We start from the raw sequence: 18121 nt of genomic DNA, 5'->3' as shown, positions 1-18121 counted from the left end.
ATAAATATTGAACGGTTTTAGATTGAGAGGACACTTTGGATGAAATGTTGAGGAGGATTAATTTAAGAGTTGTAAATAAAATATATTCATTTGTTGAAACATTTTTTTATATATATATTTTTCTTTATAATTATACGTTTAAACATTAAGGAAGCAAATTTCTCTGAAGCGAAAATCTCTAAAAAAATAATGCAAAAACTTTTTCAACGATTAATTGGGAGTTGTTCTTTTGATAGATAACGAATCACGTTTCACTTCGTTTACTATAATTAATTTCATACTGTTTGCCGCATCCTTCCTTTATTATGCATTAATACTTTTGTAATTACAATAGAATCCATAGGTTCTTATATATATTAATTAATTCACGAAGCTAGTCGAACTTCATTGTTTAAATAATGAACTCCATTCTTTTTCCGCTTCATAAATTACAACAATTTTCTCTTTCCAATTATTTTAATTTAACCAATTTATAAGTAAGTACATTAAAATATTTATTTGAAATATAATAAATGTACTTATTAATTGAAATAATAATCTTTTAAGAAATAGAAACAAATCTGTTAAGAAATAATTTTGAACGAATATATTCAAATTAATTGTAAATAAATAATAAACAAAATATCGATATATTCGCGATATAAACACTTAATTTTAGAAATCAAAAATTGATATACGAAGATTGAAGCTTATTCGTTACGAGCCATTCACAAATTCGCGTTAGACGAAGCGAATTGGAAGTAGAAAGAGACAGCTTCAACTCTGTTTCGCCGTCGCGCCGCGGTGTGGCGCGCCATGTCATTCTATCTCCGTCTCGCTTCCTCCAACTTCCAACTTCGATTGTCCATAATTCGAGAAACTTTAGTCTATAATTTTTTGCAATATCTTTTCATTTTTTATCGTGTTTTTATCTCGATTCTCATAATCGATTCTCTAAGAACGTTCCACGAGTTATATTATCCTCTATAAATAAAATTATAAATACATGTATATTACACAATATTTTCTTATTTCAAGCGTGTTATTATTTGTAGCTTTTATTCGAAGCAATACACGCTCGAAATATGATATTCATCGAAAAATTCGAAAACACGATCGTTGATATCTAAAGCTTGGCGTCAGACTTCCACTCTCATCCACAGGCTTGCTTGCATTCCACTTTCTAAGGCTGGCGCCTATGGTAGGCGTGTATTAACTTTGCAAATGCGATACGTTTCGTTGCACCTTCGTGTTCGCAACGCTATCTCTCTCTCTCTCTCTCTCTCGTTCTCGCATCCTGCATCTGGTTAAAGCTCCTCCGTGTATATATGTATTGCGAAACAGATTGTTCTCTCTTCGTAGTGTAGACGCTATTGTGTCTGCTGCCACTTTTTTTTTTTTTTTTTTTTTTTTTTTTTTTGCTGAAACGTCGCAAACGATAAATGGGAGCACGTGCTGATAGGAAAGCATCGATAATTCGTGGTTTTTTAAGTGCAATTTTCTAAAATACGAAAAACTTGTTAAAAAAAAAAAAAATAGAAAGAACGATCATTTGTATGCTTTTCTGTTATCTATATTAAATTTGATATATCATTAATTATTAAAATTTTTAGAAATATGTATATGTATTAAAGTTGTATAATTTCATGTTGCAAAGATAATTTCAATTATTTCACTTTGTTTCCTTTTCTGTCTTCCCTATCTTCGAATTAATCTGTAATTGTCCCATTCATAAAATTTAAAGATAGATCTTTCATCATCTATCTTTCCAATTACAAAAACAATTATTAATTATTCTTAATGACCATGAAAAGCGATTAAACATTTTAAAAAATTAGACGTATCGCGTTGTTGAATTAAATTCTTTTTCCGATCTGAAGGATAACATGTACCAACTATTATTATGTATCGTTGTGTATCAAGAATAACCCCCGTAGAAGCTAATTGAATTAAAATACGAAATATGTTCTGCACATCCACATCCTGCCATTTTTTTTTCCGGGCAAAAAGAGATTTCCCACCAATTATCACATTAGTAAATATTCAGACGATTTTTCTGAAACAGGACACACCGTGGTAATTAAGGCCTTTTTTTTTTTTTTTATTTTTTCGAGATCGTTCGAAATTTTTATCATAAGGATTTAACAAAAAAAAAAGAAAGGATTATAACAAGAACTGTATAATTGTAAGTGTGTAAGTATTTCCTTCGGTTTAATATAAATAAATTGCATATAAAAAATATATCCGATTAAAATGTTCTCACCTATAATTTATAATTATATATACGATTGAAATATTTTATTTTGCAAGTTGAAGGTTCATAATTCTTCGATAAAATTTAATTATGCGCAATATCATTACGAATATAAAGTGAAAAAATTTTCGATAAGATATTATAATTTTTACAGGATAAGTATATATCTCGATTAAATTGGCTATTAAGTTTCTCACCTTTCCTTCAATTTCGAGATATCGAATTTAAAATTTAAATATTATGAGATATAAATTTTTTAAGAGAAAGAAAAAGAAAAAAAACGTAAGATTGTTTCTTTGACAAGTGGAAATATCTCTCGAAACACGGATACGAATAATTTACTTACTTGTTTGATTGAAAATCTTAATAACAGACTTATCGAATTTCTTTCTTACGATCTTGATCCATAAATCGATAGGATAATGAACAAGTGGAAATGTCTGGCCCAATAATTATACATATTACAAAAAGTGGTAAAGATGTATCTTCACATGTAAAAAAATTTTAAAAATACAATTTCAATAATTCCTCCCCGAGTCTGACTATCTTTTAGATCTCGATCGACCAGTTTAATCGAGATCCCACTGTATTTATAACCAAATGTGGAAACCACTTGCATACACGAAACACCCATTAACTATTTAACTTAAAAATTGTTACTCGGTTATAAACGAAACTAAAACCACTGTATCCCAACAAGTTCATATAATTGGAATTCCATCTACAAATTCTACAAAATATTTTTACGCATTATTTGTTAATATTTATGCACTTGTTTTTATAATTGGAAAGATAGATAATGAAAGATCTATCTTTAAATTTTATGAATGGGACAATTACAGATTAATTCGAAGATAGGGAAGACAGAAAAGGAAACAAAGTGAAATAATTGATCGACACTAAATAAAAAAAAAATGATCGAGGGAAATATAATAATTATAATATAAAAATTTTAACGATTTTAATTACAAACTCTTCTTTTTCGATTTAATTGCTCGATCAATTATATCGTCGAGTGCCATTTTGTATTATTCCACTTTTCTTTTTCTTATATATATATACGAGAAAATCTAAAACGAAACAAATAAGATGAAATAGGAAGCGAGAGAGGACCTGATCGTGCAAGTGTAAGGAAATGAGCAATGGCATCGTGGCACGACCGGTTCGTGGAGAGGAAACGGCTGCGTTAGAGTGGCGCCACGGAAAGCATTCTGTGGGCACGCGTTCGAAATTTGACTCGCATTTTGACACTGAGTTATACGCGATCGGAACCCAGGTCAGGAGCAGCCCGGCTTAATTTTAGATTTAAACTTCGCTGCCCTCTTCCCTTCTTCTTTTTCCTCCCCCCTCTTATCCCTTGTCTCCTCTCCCCCCCTCGCTTTTGTCCACCGGTGTGGCGGCGATGCGCTTGTAGACCCGGCACATCGTTGCCGATTCGCAACGATTTTTAATGGACCTCTTGGAACGCTCCTTGCGCGCCGGCCAATTAATCGTCCTCCTGATTGTGCAGTGGCGGACAACCGCTTCGCGTTCTTTCGATACTTTCTGGGAGAGCGAGGTGGCGGGGAGGGGATAGGCGGGTAGAAAATGGAGTATCGTCGTTTTTCGCGAGATAAGAGGCGCGAGATACAGTTGCCAACGGATATAGTATTAGATTCGAATAGATAACGCGATGGATGGAGTGGAGTATATACGCATATTCGTTCGGTATGTGAATTTAAAGGAAAGAGGGGGAACGATATCTTTCCTTGTTATTAAAATAAATTGTAATGTCAATGGGAAAAATGTTTGTAGGTTTTTATAGATATTCGTGTAAGATATTAATAACCTTTCGTGTGATATTACGTGTTTTATGTATTTAAATTAATGTCAAGGTACATTTATTTTCATTTGCATTTATTAAGTTTAAAGAGCAGGGCTGGGTATTAATTTAATACGCAAAAATAAAATTTCTTAAAGCAAGATTGCTTCGACTAATAACTTTATTTATAGCTATAACAGTAATTTTGAACGATAAATTATTTATTATGGAAATAAATAATTCTCTTCGATCGTTGAGATTTCTCCCTCAAAGCGAATAAAAAATTACAAATAATCTTCCTTTCGATTAATAGAACCAAGAAAAATCGTCTACACCTTTAAAACGACACCTTTGAACGATAAATTATTTATTACAACTTATTAAATAATTCTCTTCGATCGTTGAAATTTCTCCCTGAAAAATTACAAATAATCTTTCTTTCAGTTAATAGAACGAAGAAAAGTCATCTACACCTTTGAACGTTAAATTATTTATTACAACTTATTAAATAATTCTCTTGAGAGTTCTCCCTGAAAGCGATTAAAAAATTACAAATAATCTTCCTTTCGATTAATAGAACGAAGAAAAATCATCTTTAAAACAACCTTTAAACGATAAATTATTTATTACAACTTATTAAATAACTCTCTTCAATCGTTGAGATTTCTCCCTGAAAGCGATTAAAAAATTACAAATAATGTTTCTTTCAATTAATAGAACCAAGAAAAATTACCTTTAAAACGGCCTTTGAACGATAAATTATTTATTACAACTTATTAAATAATTCTTTTGAGATTTCTCCCTGAAAGCGATTAAAAAATTATAAATAATCTTCCTTTCAGTTAATAGAACGAAGAAAAGTCATCTACACCTTTGAACGTTAAATTATTTATTACAACTTATTAAATAATTCTCTTCAATCGTTGAGATTTCTCCCTGAAAGCGAAATAATCTTCCTTTCGATTAATAGAACCAAGAAAAATCATCTTTAAAACGGCCTTTGAACGATAAATTATTTATTATAATTTATTAAATAATTTTCTTTAATAGTTGAGATTTCTTCCTGAAAGCGATTAAAAAATTACAAATAATCTTCCTTTCGATTAATAGAACGAAGAAAAATCATCTACACTTTTAAAACGGCCTTTGATAAATTATTTATTACAACTTATTAAATAATTCTCTTCAATCGTTGAGATTTCTGCCTGAAATTGATTAAAAAATTACAAATAATCTTCCTTTCGATTAATAGAACCAAGAAAAATCGTCTACATCTTTAAAACAATCTTTGAACGATAAATTATTTATTACAACTTATTAAATAATTCTCTTGAGATTTCTCCCTGAAAGCGATTAAAAAATTACAAATAATCTTCCTTTCAATTAATAGAAAAATCATCTACACCTTTAAAACGACCTTTGAAAATTATTTTTAATTATTATAATTTATTAAATAATTTTCTTCAATCATTGAGATTTCTGCCTGAAATCGATTAAAAAATTACAAATAATCTTCCTTTCGATTAATAGAATCAAGAAAAATCATCACCTTTGAAACGGTCTTTGAATGATAAATTATTTATTATAATTTATTAATATAATTCTCTTCGATCGTTGAGATTTCTGCCTGAAATCGATTAAAAAATTACAAATAATCTTCCTTTCGATTAATAGAACGAAGAAAAATCGTCTAAATCATCTACCTTTAAAACGGCCGCCATCACGGTCCCACACGCGATATCAAATTCTCGGACCTCTCTCTCGTCAAGCGTTGAATTACTACTCTCCGCGATGAAAAGAAAAAAAATAAAATAGAATAAAATAAAAAGAGAAATTTCGCTTACGTGTCCAAGCTTCTTCTCCGTAACCGGTCGATAACGAACACTGGACCCGATTCTTCTTTCAACGCGAGCCGATAAAACCGCCGGCTCCCCTCGAAGTTCATCCGGGGCCAGAGATCGGGCCGGCGGCGTATTACGATCAACCGGTGTTGTGCGCGCGAGCGCGCGCGTGTGGGAAGTGGCGTGAAAAATAATACCTTTCAGGTTTGTCGAGCGCAGGCTGCGACTGTTCACGTCGCTTCTGACGTCATCGTTACGCGCCGTTGCCGCGCTAACGATCGTTTTCATGAAATCGCGCGCGCGCGTGTGCCCCGCTCGAAGGAACGTGTGCACGCCCGCAGGAAGCCGGCTTCGAAACGTTCACACCCGAGGCCGAATTCTCAAGGTCGTTGCACCGGCAGCAACCGGGCCTGCCTGCACTTGACGCGCGCACGAAACTTCCACCGGTGTGCTCCATTCACGCCCATTCTCCTTTTCCCTTCTTCTGCCTTTTTTTCTGCCCTTCACCATTCCTCTCTCTTTTTCTTTTTCTTCGACCATTTCCCTCCGTCGTTCTCTTCTCTTCTTCCTTTTTCAACGTTTCTTTCTCCCTTCGCTCCATTCTTCCTCGATCTATTCTCTTCTATTCCTCTGCTATTTCTATTTTTGTTCCTCTTGTGTTTTCTTTTCTTCTTTGACTTTCTTTCTTTCTTTTTTTTTTTGGATAGGAATTCTAATTCGTATCGGATGGTCGATTATAGAGAACGTGATAGAACGTGAAATTTGGTGTGTAAGGTATATTGAAGATGATTGGAATGAAAGGAATAGAACGAGGCAGTATGTATTGTAGTATATCTATCGTTGTTTTGTCTCTGTCTCGCGTGTATCGTCGCTCTTGTATACTTTGTGTATCTTCTATTTCGAAATTTCTCAAACAATCTTTTAATCTATACTATGTATATATATTTATCAATTGATTAAATAAATCGATAGTAAGTTATATTTATTGAAGAAAATACGTATTGTTTATTGTACTATATGTTATTTCGAAGTTTTATATCGTGATGGATTACGAAGATAAAAGAGAACACGTACTTAAAAATAGATATTAGATCACAGATAAATCCACACTCTGCGTTAAACGACAATTAAAACGTGATCTTTCATCGGCCATCCTTTCGACTTTTCCATTTCTTTTCTACGATGTAGGAAAATTTATCCGAATTCTAAATTCTTGATTGACCATGATGCGACACTAGCGCCACTAGTGACTATTAATAACCACTGATGCTTACTTATTCATCTATTCGTGCATTACTTATTTTTCTGATTTTGTTCTTGGTTTTTTAATTTTCACACATATTTAAATTATTATATATATTTTTTTTTTTACAAATATAAGAAAATTTGATCAGTTTGATTTTTGAATAATTTGTTTATAGTTATACACCATGTAAAGAGCCAGTAGTGACTATTAACCACTGATGCTTACTTATTCATCTATTCGTGCATTATTTATTGTATTTTTCTGATTTTCTTCTTAATTTTTTACACATATTTAAATTATTATATATATATATATTTTTTTAAATATAAGAAAGTTTGATCAGTTTGATTTCTGAATAATTTGTTTATAGTTATACACCATGTAAAAAGCCAGTAGTGACTATTAACCACTGATGCTTACTTATTCATCTATTCGTGCATTACTTATTTTTCTGATTTTGTTCTTGGTTTTTTAATTTTCACACATATTTAAATTATTATATATATATTTTTTTTTACAAATATAAGAAAATTTGATCAATTTGATTTCTGAATAATTTGTTTATAGTTATACATATGTAAAGAGAAAGAGTCACTAGTGATTACTTATTTATCTATTCATGCATTACTTATTATATTTTTCTGATTTTGTTCTTGATTTTTGAATTTTCACACATATTTAAATTATTATATATATTTTTTTTTACAAATATAAGAAAGTTTGATCAGTTTGATTTCTGAATAATTTGTTTATACTTATACAGTGTGTAAAGAGAAAGAGCCACTAGTGACTATTAACCGCTGATGCTTACTTATTCATCTACTCGTGCATTACTTATTGTATTTTTCTGATTTTGTTCTTGATTTTTTAATTTTCACACATTTAAATTATTGCATATATATTTTTTTTACAAATATAAGAAAGTTTGATCAGTTTGATTTCTGAATAATTTGTTTATATTTATACACCGTGTAAAGAGAAAAGTCCAAGATAGAAAGGTACGCGTTTACAATTGATTAACAAACAGGAAGTAATTACGCCTGCACCATCGTCGGTTATTATTCAAATACCAATACAATTACGTACACGAGCCATTGTTTCGAAGAACCTCCATAGATTGATTAAATAGCAACTAACGAAAAATACATAATGCACCTTCGAATCCATTCCACAAACGAAACATCCTTTCACGATAAAACACCGATTATATCGAAATAAATATTTTTCTCTTATTAGAATAAAAATCACCTTACTATTTTACAATATAAAAAAAAATTAATCAATTAATTTTAAACACGTTAAAAGATACAAGTAAATAAATTCCTACGAATTTTAAGAGTTATATAGTCTATTCTCTAGAAAAAAAAAACCATCAATCTTATTTGAACAGATTCGCACACGATCAAACACCTTCCTATCGTACCATTTTACCATTCCATTGTATGAAAAGCTAATTAATCTGCACCCCTGATTCCCTATTCCTTCGTATCCCCTATTTCCCCACGACTTCTCTTCTCTTCAAATTCAATCGATTCACCACAAGTTCACGATATTGTTACGATCTAACCTTCATTCACGCGGGATAATTTGTCAAAAGCAGGTAGTAAAAATTCTAGAAGAGAAGGTATATATATATATACATATACAGAGTGTCCAAAAGGAAGTCGATGGAAAACGAGTATCTCACGATTTATTGCAGGATTAATCTTTCTTTTACAAAGAAGAGGAACAAAATCCAATGAAAATTAAATTAAATTAAATTAAATTGTTCGTTCGAGAAAAATAAAAAGTTTCCAACTTCGACATTCGTCGATTTCCAACTTTTCGCCCCATAAAATCAGACTTTAAATTTTCCTGCTTGCCATGAACACCTTGTAGACTCGAGCACCTGCTACGACATCCTATGGCGCTCACGAGAATCCCATAGACCGGTCGCACCTAGCTTCTTTTACTCTCCCCGTGTCGTCTCTCTCTCTCTCTCCTATTTCTTCACGTTTGAAACTCGTTCCTCGATAACACAAGCGGATCTTTAATGGCCTCATTCAATGCTGGCTGGTCATCGACTGTGTGTACCTTCTTCAGGGGAACCATAAACAAATATCTCTGCGTGAAATTCTATGGAAAGTGGATTTCTTTAGGATCGTTTTTTTTTTTCTTATTTTTTTTATCAACAATACTTATTTTAATTTGTACAATCATTTTTACATATTTCATTTAGCAAATTGATTAATAAGTTGTAGTTGAAATAATCATTTCTACATATTTCATTTAACAAATTGATTAATAATTGTAGTTGTTGAAATAATTGTATTATTACATGTGAAATATTTTTTTCTTAATATAATTTTTTTTTTTAATGAAATAATAAATAAATCTTTGAATACAACGAGGAGGCATTTTTGGAGAATCGATTCTAGGAGTCGAAACAAGCATGAAAGGAACACGATATGCAAACATGTCGGCCGAGACTTGTTTATGAAGTTGTAAACAATTGAAGTTTAGCGTTGAATAGAGACAATTCTATCCCTATGTTTCCATCCTCTTTGTTTCCGTGTCCTGGTTCTAATCTAACAACGGGAAGGAAACTTGAAATATTTTAAACTATTGTCCTTGCCTTCGTAATCGCAAGGCTTACGCTTTTCTATTTTAAGATCTCGATAAAATTATCAACCGCAAATGCGTCAATAATAGAAATACTGCAATTTTAATTAACAACAACAAGTGCAAAGTGTATTACGATATTACACGAAAAGAATAAATATTCTTCTTCTCACGTTTCAACTTAATTGAATATTCATTTATTTTTTCTTTTCTTTTTCTTTTTTTGAATAATCACGCATTGTAATCACTTTCGTTCGACTGGTATATGTGTATATATATATATATATATATATATATATATACAATTATAATTTTAACCTCTTTAGCTTATCCAGTTCCGTTTTGATGAATCACCATCTAAATATTTCCTATCACGCTTCATTATTATTTTTGAATTTCATTTCTGAAACGTTTTGTTTGCAATTTGGATAAGAATTCTTAAAATATTTTCGAAAGCGTTTAACAACGCTCAAAACGTTGCACGGTCCGAATATTTTATAAATATCTCGGTATAATAAGATCGCTCGCGCGATTACAAAACGCGTGAAAGAAAATTAAAGGTTTCGATAAAACGGTGTTTGAAATTTAATCCAAGGATATTAATATCGATAAAATATCGGAAAAGATGGGAAAAGATAAATTTATTATATTTATTTGGATTAGAAAATCGCCTTCTCGATATTACACTTTAATATTCGTTCCCTTATTATTTTATCGCTGTTGCATTAAGCGTTACCGTGCAGCTCTCGAGTTACCACAACGCTTCAATCCATTTATTTTCCCTCGCTCGCATTTATTTTCCCGCCCCCCCCCCATTTCTTCGATTCCTGTAAAACGCGTTTTCGGAGAAATACGAGGAACGCTCTCTCCGTTTTGCAATTTTTCGTCGAATCGACAGAGAAGATTCGAGCACGCGTTATAATGATAAAAAAATAACAATTGGATCGTTTTCAAAAATTTGTATTTTGAAATTTATTTATATATATAAAGAAATTTTAAAACTCGTGTGTATTATTTCTTCTTCTCGATATATGATATCTTCCTCTACGAAAGTCGTCCCAAATTGCGATATATAATGTATATATTTTCGAATGTATATTATCTCTCGATTAGAGATCAAAAATGACACAAAGAATCGTGGCGGGGCTTGCAACAGGTTAACCGTTGTAATTCATATTCTGTAACACGAGGAAAATCGTTTTCACGGCGTGAGTTTTACGAGCACCTTTGGAATATACGCGGCGTCATGCTTGTTCTAATAATACAGCTAAGTAAGAGCGTTACATATTCGAAACACTTGATATTTGCAACACGTACGAATTATGCCCGGCGTATGAACGTATTACACCGTGGCAATAATTGATCGTTATAAAGCGAATAAATAACAGGCGAGGCAAGGAAATAAAAACTTGTCCCGTATATAATTAATATACAGTCCGATAAGTTTCGATGATATATCAAATTTCATGCAAAGAATTATATCATATTATTTATATTATATTATACGAAAAGGAATTATTTAAAAATCGTTAAAAAAATCAAAGTTAAAAATATCGGCCGTCAATTATAAATCGTCTTATCGATCGAGAAGAAGAGCGCGAGGGAAAAAAAGGAGAAAGATCGACGATCCTATGAAAAATTCATCCAAGGCCAAGGTAAGGAGGTTATTAAAAAAAAATAAAATATATATACGTACGTTCCAGGAATTAATCCCATAAATTATTAATTACGTTTAAACACCTCGTCAAACCGCACGCCATAACTCGTGGATTCGATTACCATAATAAATCCAACCCTAATCACCTTCCCTCCCGTATAACGCGCGAGAGGCACCGAGGCACGAAGAGCGGAAATCTGGACGTCGAAAGCGAGGCAACGTGTCGCTTCGCAATATTTACCGGGGGGGCTCGAATATCGTCACGTCGCCAGGTGAGACATCCAAACAAGGCGCAAAAAGATTTGTATGCCGCCGCGTGGCTTCCTCTATTCAATCGAACACGGCACCCTCCCCTCCCCTCCCCCACCGACTGGAGCGCCGCGCCAATTTATATATGGAAATCGTCGCCATTGACGCTTGTAAATAATCGGGACCCTGTGACGCGCGAGATTAAGCCGTGATAATTGGACTATCGTGTATGTGTATATGTGTATATATATATATGTAGCCCCAAGATTATTTATCGTAACACGATTTATCGTAACGTGTGGTATGTACGCACCGATACGCGATGTACGAATGAATCATGAGAGTCTATTATCCACCGTCTGCCTCCGTGGAGACGTCCTTTGGATAATGCAAGTGGGCCTGAAAATAGCCGCGTTCGTCATTGTTGCTGACGACACGGCGATGATAGTGGGCCTGTGAAATTTCGTCTGGGAAATTGGACGTTTATTTGTCCAATTGGTTTTCGTTTTTTTTTTTCATTTTTTTTTTTTTCGTAGGAATTTTGTGTAGGACGTGGTTATCTATTATCACGATTTTATTATGTTATCGCTATGGTATGCTATGATGATGAATATTGTTTTTAAAATAAGGATGAAAAGTATTAAGAAATATTATAACTCAATATATTGATTTAAAAGTTAATTAAAATTCGATGATATGATTCGATTATATCCAAAATTCAAATTTGGATATGATATATTTATTAAATTCAAGCTCAAACATGCTAACGTTTAATTGATCAAAATAATAATTAAAATATATTTTCGAGTTCGATTGTAATTTGCAATTTGTAAAATATTTGTAATAATATTAATTTATCTGAGTAAAATGATCTATATAATATTTTTTTTATTTATAGAGTATTAAATATATTCATAAAACGCAAAGAATTAATTTTAAAAGAAATATAGATAAAGGTTAACAAATACAATAAAGATTAAAAAATAAAGATTAATGCACAAGACGATTGAAACTTATTTATTAAATTATGAACAATTTGTTAAAATAAGTTTGCGTTGGTAGATAAAGTGAGACAGATAGAATGACACAGAGCGCCACTCTGTGGCGTTGTGGTGTAACAGAGATAAAGCTGTCTTTCTTTCTGCCCGTGTCTCATTTTATCTAATGCAAACTTCAATTCCTTTACAATTTAGTAAATAAGCCTCAATCGACATTTTTGTGTATTAATTTTTATATTTGTTTTAGTTATCTAAAATCAATTCTCTAAAAATTGATATATCAATATGCAATGTATTTGTATATTTATAAACACGATTAAATAATAAGTTTTTTAATTATATATTGAATATTTTATATTTTTGCATTTTTTTTTATTTTTTTTTCTTTTTCTTTTTCTTTTTTTTTTTTTTTTTTTAGTTTTTCACAAATGCATAGATATTCACTGTTTATCAATGAGAAACAGGTTCGCTGAAAAATTTTTTACGTTCAAATAATTACGAATAATGGTATACGAGGAGAAATACAAGGTTGTTTGCAATGTAAGTAGGTTGGTAATTATTATGGTTGAAGGATTCTTTGTTTGATTTTGTTATGTAGATTCATAACCTGGATGTGTGAAAGGTGAAGGAAAGATATTCTTTGCAAAAATATTAAAATTTTAAAAATAAGACGTTTGAATAGCGATATTAAATAGAAGAATTTCTCCATTCAATTTTGATATTTAATTTTTTAATTTTTTTTTTTTTTTATATATATAGAAATAGGAATTTTAGAAATATAAAATTACTCAAATGTTAATTAGAAGGATTTATTTTTTGAAACTTTTTATATAGGATGAATTTATATGAATTTTTAATATAGTATTTAATATAATATTAAAATACTGCTCTGCAGTAGATTTATAATGTAGATTTTGAAATAACATCTTTTTTTGTGGTATAAGCGTTTTTTGTGATATCAGCTTAGGAATTCTCCGCTGAATTTTGTTATGTAGATTTATATGGTATAGTTCTAAAAATATATTTTTTTTTTGTGATGTGAGCGGTTAAGTTGAAAGATTTCTCTGTTCGATGTTATCCAAGTAAACTTATATAATATATATTATTTGTTCAATAAATAAACTTCTTTGTAATATAAAATAATATTATTAAATCTGTTTCTTTTCATCGGTATTATAAATTTTCCTATTCGACTTTAATTTTGTAATAATAAAAAGAAAAAAAAAAAGAAAAAAAAATGGAAAAATCCTTGACCAAGCACGAAAAAATTCCAAACAAAAAGATATGTTAAAATTGATGTTTAACAATCTATGTATAATTTTTTTTTATGAGCACGATTAATTCTTCTTCATCGTCATAATTAATAATAATTGCTCATTATACACTTCTCATCAATTCCTTTTTAATTAGAGATGTAAAGGATTATGATTTCAAAGTTAATGATATGTTAAAATTTTAACGGATAAAAATAATTTGAATAATCGCATCTCAAATTATATCTTAGTTTTCATTTTATTATTTTATAAAAAATTATTAGATAAGAGTTTCCATTTATAAAAAATTTATACAAAATTTAAATTTTACGTTCAAATTTTCTTTAGCAGTAAATTTTTCTTAATCATTTATGTGAAATAAATGAACGTTATTAGCATAATTTTAGAATTAAAATTTTATACAAACACGAAAAACTCAACACATTTAAAGAACATAAATAATTATTAGTGTTTCAATTTATCTCTGTCAGAAATTCTATATTTATCTTTTAAAATATCTTAGTTATGAACGAGCTACTGAATTTATTAACATTGTTTCAAGGTCATTGTTTAAAAACTATATATTTAATGTAAACATTTTTTTTCATAAAAAAAATAATTCCAAGAATTATCGTTTAATTATCTTAATGTGGATTTTATTTTTTATTTTAAATTTTTGCATAAAATTTACATCCAAATATTTGTTCAATTTTTGAAATAGATATAAATGTATCAAATCTTAAAAACATTGCTCAATTATATACTCCACTTTAAAACGATTTTACCAAATAATTCCGAAATACCGTAATTCATTGATCCAGATACAGAAGAAAATATATCGTACATCAATGAATTCGTGAAAGCTATCGTAAACAGGTTGAACCTTCGACAAGTTTCCATTTAGGGACCTTTTTTCGCCATCGTCACAAGCTTGCCTTACAGACCGTCCAAACTGTACGTATATTATAATATAATATTATAAATAGTATATTAAAAAGAAGTATCGTGAATTCTCTTCTCTTCTTTCATAAAAAAAAAAGAAGAAAAGAGAGGATATTATAAAAAATATAAAACAGCGGATAAACTCGAAACTTCCACGTAGCGCGTTTCCTAATGGTTAATTAAGCTTACATTGAATTTCCTATTCGTCGCTGTCGTTATATTATGGTTAATGAGTCGGTCACTCCAGCTTGAACGAGTCATTGGGAATGGCAGCGGGCCTAACGTGCCAGTGATTTAGCGTCCATAAAGTTTGGGAGTCTATTTTTGCCTCCTCCTACTTCATCATCATGAAGCGAGAAGAAATCTCCTTTATGCTCCTCCTCCTCCTCCTCCTCTTCTCGTACATGCAGCTTCCGCGGCTTAGAAAAAGAAAGAAACGGAGATAGAAAAGGGGGAGAGAAGGAGAGAGATAGGGAAAGACTTCTTTGGCCCACTTGCCGTGACTTGACTCGTCGAGTCGAGACTCGTTGCACTCGGCTCTGTGTTGAAACCAGTCGAGTGACGTCACGTATAATTAGTTCTTTGATTCTCTTTCTCTTTCTCCCTTTCTATCTTTTTCTCTTTCTCTTTCCTCCCCCTTTTGCCCCTTTTCCTCGCTCCCAATCTCCTCGAACTCCACTATTCATTTCTATTCCAACAATCTTTGTCGTTCCTGTTCAGTGATATAATTGAATCAATCTGGAAGATTAACAGTTTTAGATTTTGATAATGAAAATTGCATGATCGAAGCAGTTTTGTATGCCAATTATTTAATGTACATTGTAACGGAAGAATGAATTTAATGAAAAAAGTAGTTTGTATCCAGAGAGAATCGAAATCGTATAGTAATTCACGCGTGGAAAGCGTTTTATCTTTCCGAAGATATAGTACGTGTCCTATAGATATTTCATCTAGGGAAAAATTGCTTGTGTCGAGAATTCCCTAGTGTTAACTAGTAGAAACATTTCTTTGGTATTTAATCGCTCGTATCATCGACAATGTTTTCATTCACGTTATCCGTCACTTCGTTCGTATCATCGATATCTGTAAAAGATACATTTAATTTAGTTTTAAAAAGGCCATCATTGAAAGTATCAATTTTCCCTAGAGAGAATAATTTACCTCGTTAATGGGGAACAAAGTAATCGTTTTGTAAGGAGAGAAACTTGTTGAATCGTTGCGCATGTTCATCCAATTCCATCGATCATTGTACAAGCAGAGAGTTAATTAAACAGGTGTTTTTCCAAGTGCCTACTAAAATGCCATCCGGTTACGCTACTGGATGTCCCACTCTCGGCTGTTTCTATTCGTCTTTTTCTCGCCTAGGGAATTCCCTCTTTTCCGTCTCGCTTCAGGTCTCTCAACAGTTCTCCCCGCCACGCTTATCTCGTCGTGGCTAAAAATAGACCCTGTCACGGCCATCGGCGACATTTTAAAAAGTTAAAGCCGCACAAGCGGTCGGACGACGAGCTTCGAACCATGCCCACGAACGAGCGAATTAGCGCCTCCTCGAGATATCGCCGTTGACCAGTGGCGCCTTCTCGTGAGTTTGTTTCGCCTTCTACTCCTCCACCTGTTGCTTCCTATGAATTGTTTCCTCGATCGACTCGGTCGGTACATAAGAAATGCATTGTGCATTCTCATCGACCGATTCATCGTATTATAGGACGAGTGCAGAATAGACTTAACATCTTGTGGGATTTTATTGATCAAAAGATTATCTCTTGAATTATAGTATTAAAAAAAAATACATTAACAAATTAGTGAAATAATAGTAGTCAATAGTAAAAAGATAATTTTTTGCTAATTTTTTATTAATTTTAATTTCTTTTCTTCGTTAAGAATTATAACTAATAATAAATAATTGCTAAAATCTTAAATATATTTTCAATACAATAAAATGAAAATATTTTTAATCTCGATATTTTTATAGAAACGAAAAAAGAAAAGTATAAATCAAGTATTATCAATTTTATCAGACGCAAAATATAATGATTCACACAATTTCTCATGTTATTGATGCTAAATTTATCGATACATTATCTGTGTATTGAATGACATTCGGTAGGAGATAACATTACACGTGATAAAAGATTGACACATGTTTATCAATTAAAATATTCGTCACGGTAGCGTTATCTTCATTTCATAAAAATCTTTGTAAGAATTTGAATATCTTTATCGTATACGCATGACGTATCGTGCGTGCTCTTAATTTTTTATTTTTCTGTTTTGAATAAATTGAATCTTTCCAAAATATTGTATTACTATTCCATTTAAAGAAAAAAATGTTGAATAATAATATTAAATTTTTAATTCGTTCTCAGTTAAATTGCCTTTTACTCGTACATTTATAAATTACTCGTTAAAATGACACTCGTTATACGAATAAATTAACAAAAAGAAGTCGATAATTATTAATTGATTTTATATAATTAGGAAATCTAAATTATTCGCTATCTTTCAAAAATTTATTTTCTGAAATATCTATTCTTTATCTATGGATAAAAATATACGTTTCTTGATTGAAGCCAAGATTAATAAATCTTTACAATTCAAGATCGATATCAATCGTTATTCCCAATGTCAATACGTATTCCTTACACGTGTAATTACACGAGGGAATATTTATCTGTGGATAAAAGATTTCATAACTCGTGTCGAAACGAGGCGATACGTGGCCCTGGGCATCCCTGGAAATTATTCTCACTTTAGATATATTAGTAAAAGTGACATGGATAAATGAAACGACTTCCTTTCTCCCACCTACACATGAACCTTTGAAACATTACGTAACATTTGTTGTTCGAGCTATTAGCAAAGAGCATAGGTAATTTTTTGTCTTTCGAAGAAATCTTTTCTTCGACCTTGATCTATAAAGAAATTAGAATTTCTTGTTTCACTTTTTCATTCCTCGACTTTTTTTTCATCTTTCATCGCAAATCGATGATTCGAAAAAATTAAAAGGACGTTGAAAATTTAAACTGTGGCTTATTTTATAGAAATTATAATCTACGAGATAGAATGAGATAGAATTACCTACACTAAACGTCACACCGTGGCGCGCGGTGTCACTCTATCTTCATCTCGCTTTATCCAACGCAAATTTCAATTATTTAGAGGTTATAATAAATAAGGCTCAATCGATATTTTATGTATTTCTTTTATGATTCTTTTTTAAAATGAATTCTATAAAGGTGTTTCATGAATATATTAATATCTAAGTTTCTTTTTTTACCGTTCAATTTTCAATTTCATTGA

At 31.2% G+C, this 18121-nt stretch overlaps 1 protein-coding gene and 1 long non-coding RNA gene across 4 annotated transcripts in view; one reads left to right on the top strand and one right to left on the bottom strand.

Annotated features, from left to right (window-relative positions):
- Positions 1-18121, top strand: part of For (cGMP-dependent protein kinase foraging) — a 79874-nt gene that overhangs the window by 9833 nt on the left and 51920 nt on the right.
- On the bottom strand, positions 14547-16565 carry LOC102655843. Of its 2 annotated transcripts, XR_410117.3 has the most exons (4): positions 15983-16565; positions 15640-15904; positions 15011-15559; positions 14547-14831 (listed from the first exon to the last, which is right to left on the bottom strand). It is a non-coding gene; the product is annotated as an uncharacterized LOC102655843 (long non-coding RNA). The 2 variants fall into 2 exon arrangements; XR_001705394.2 differs by lacking the exon at positions 14547-14831 and having other exon boundaries at positions 14867-15559.

This window comes from Apis mellifera, linkage group LG13, assembly GCF_003254395.2.
Source record: "Apis mellifera strain DH4 linkage group LG13, Amel_HAv3.1, whole genome shotgun sequence".
NCBI classification, from domain to species: Eukaryota; Metazoa; Arthropoda; class Insecta; order Hymenoptera; family Apidae; genus Apis; species Apis mellifera.
This window is presented reverse-complemented; position numbering and strand designations above follow the sequence as displayed.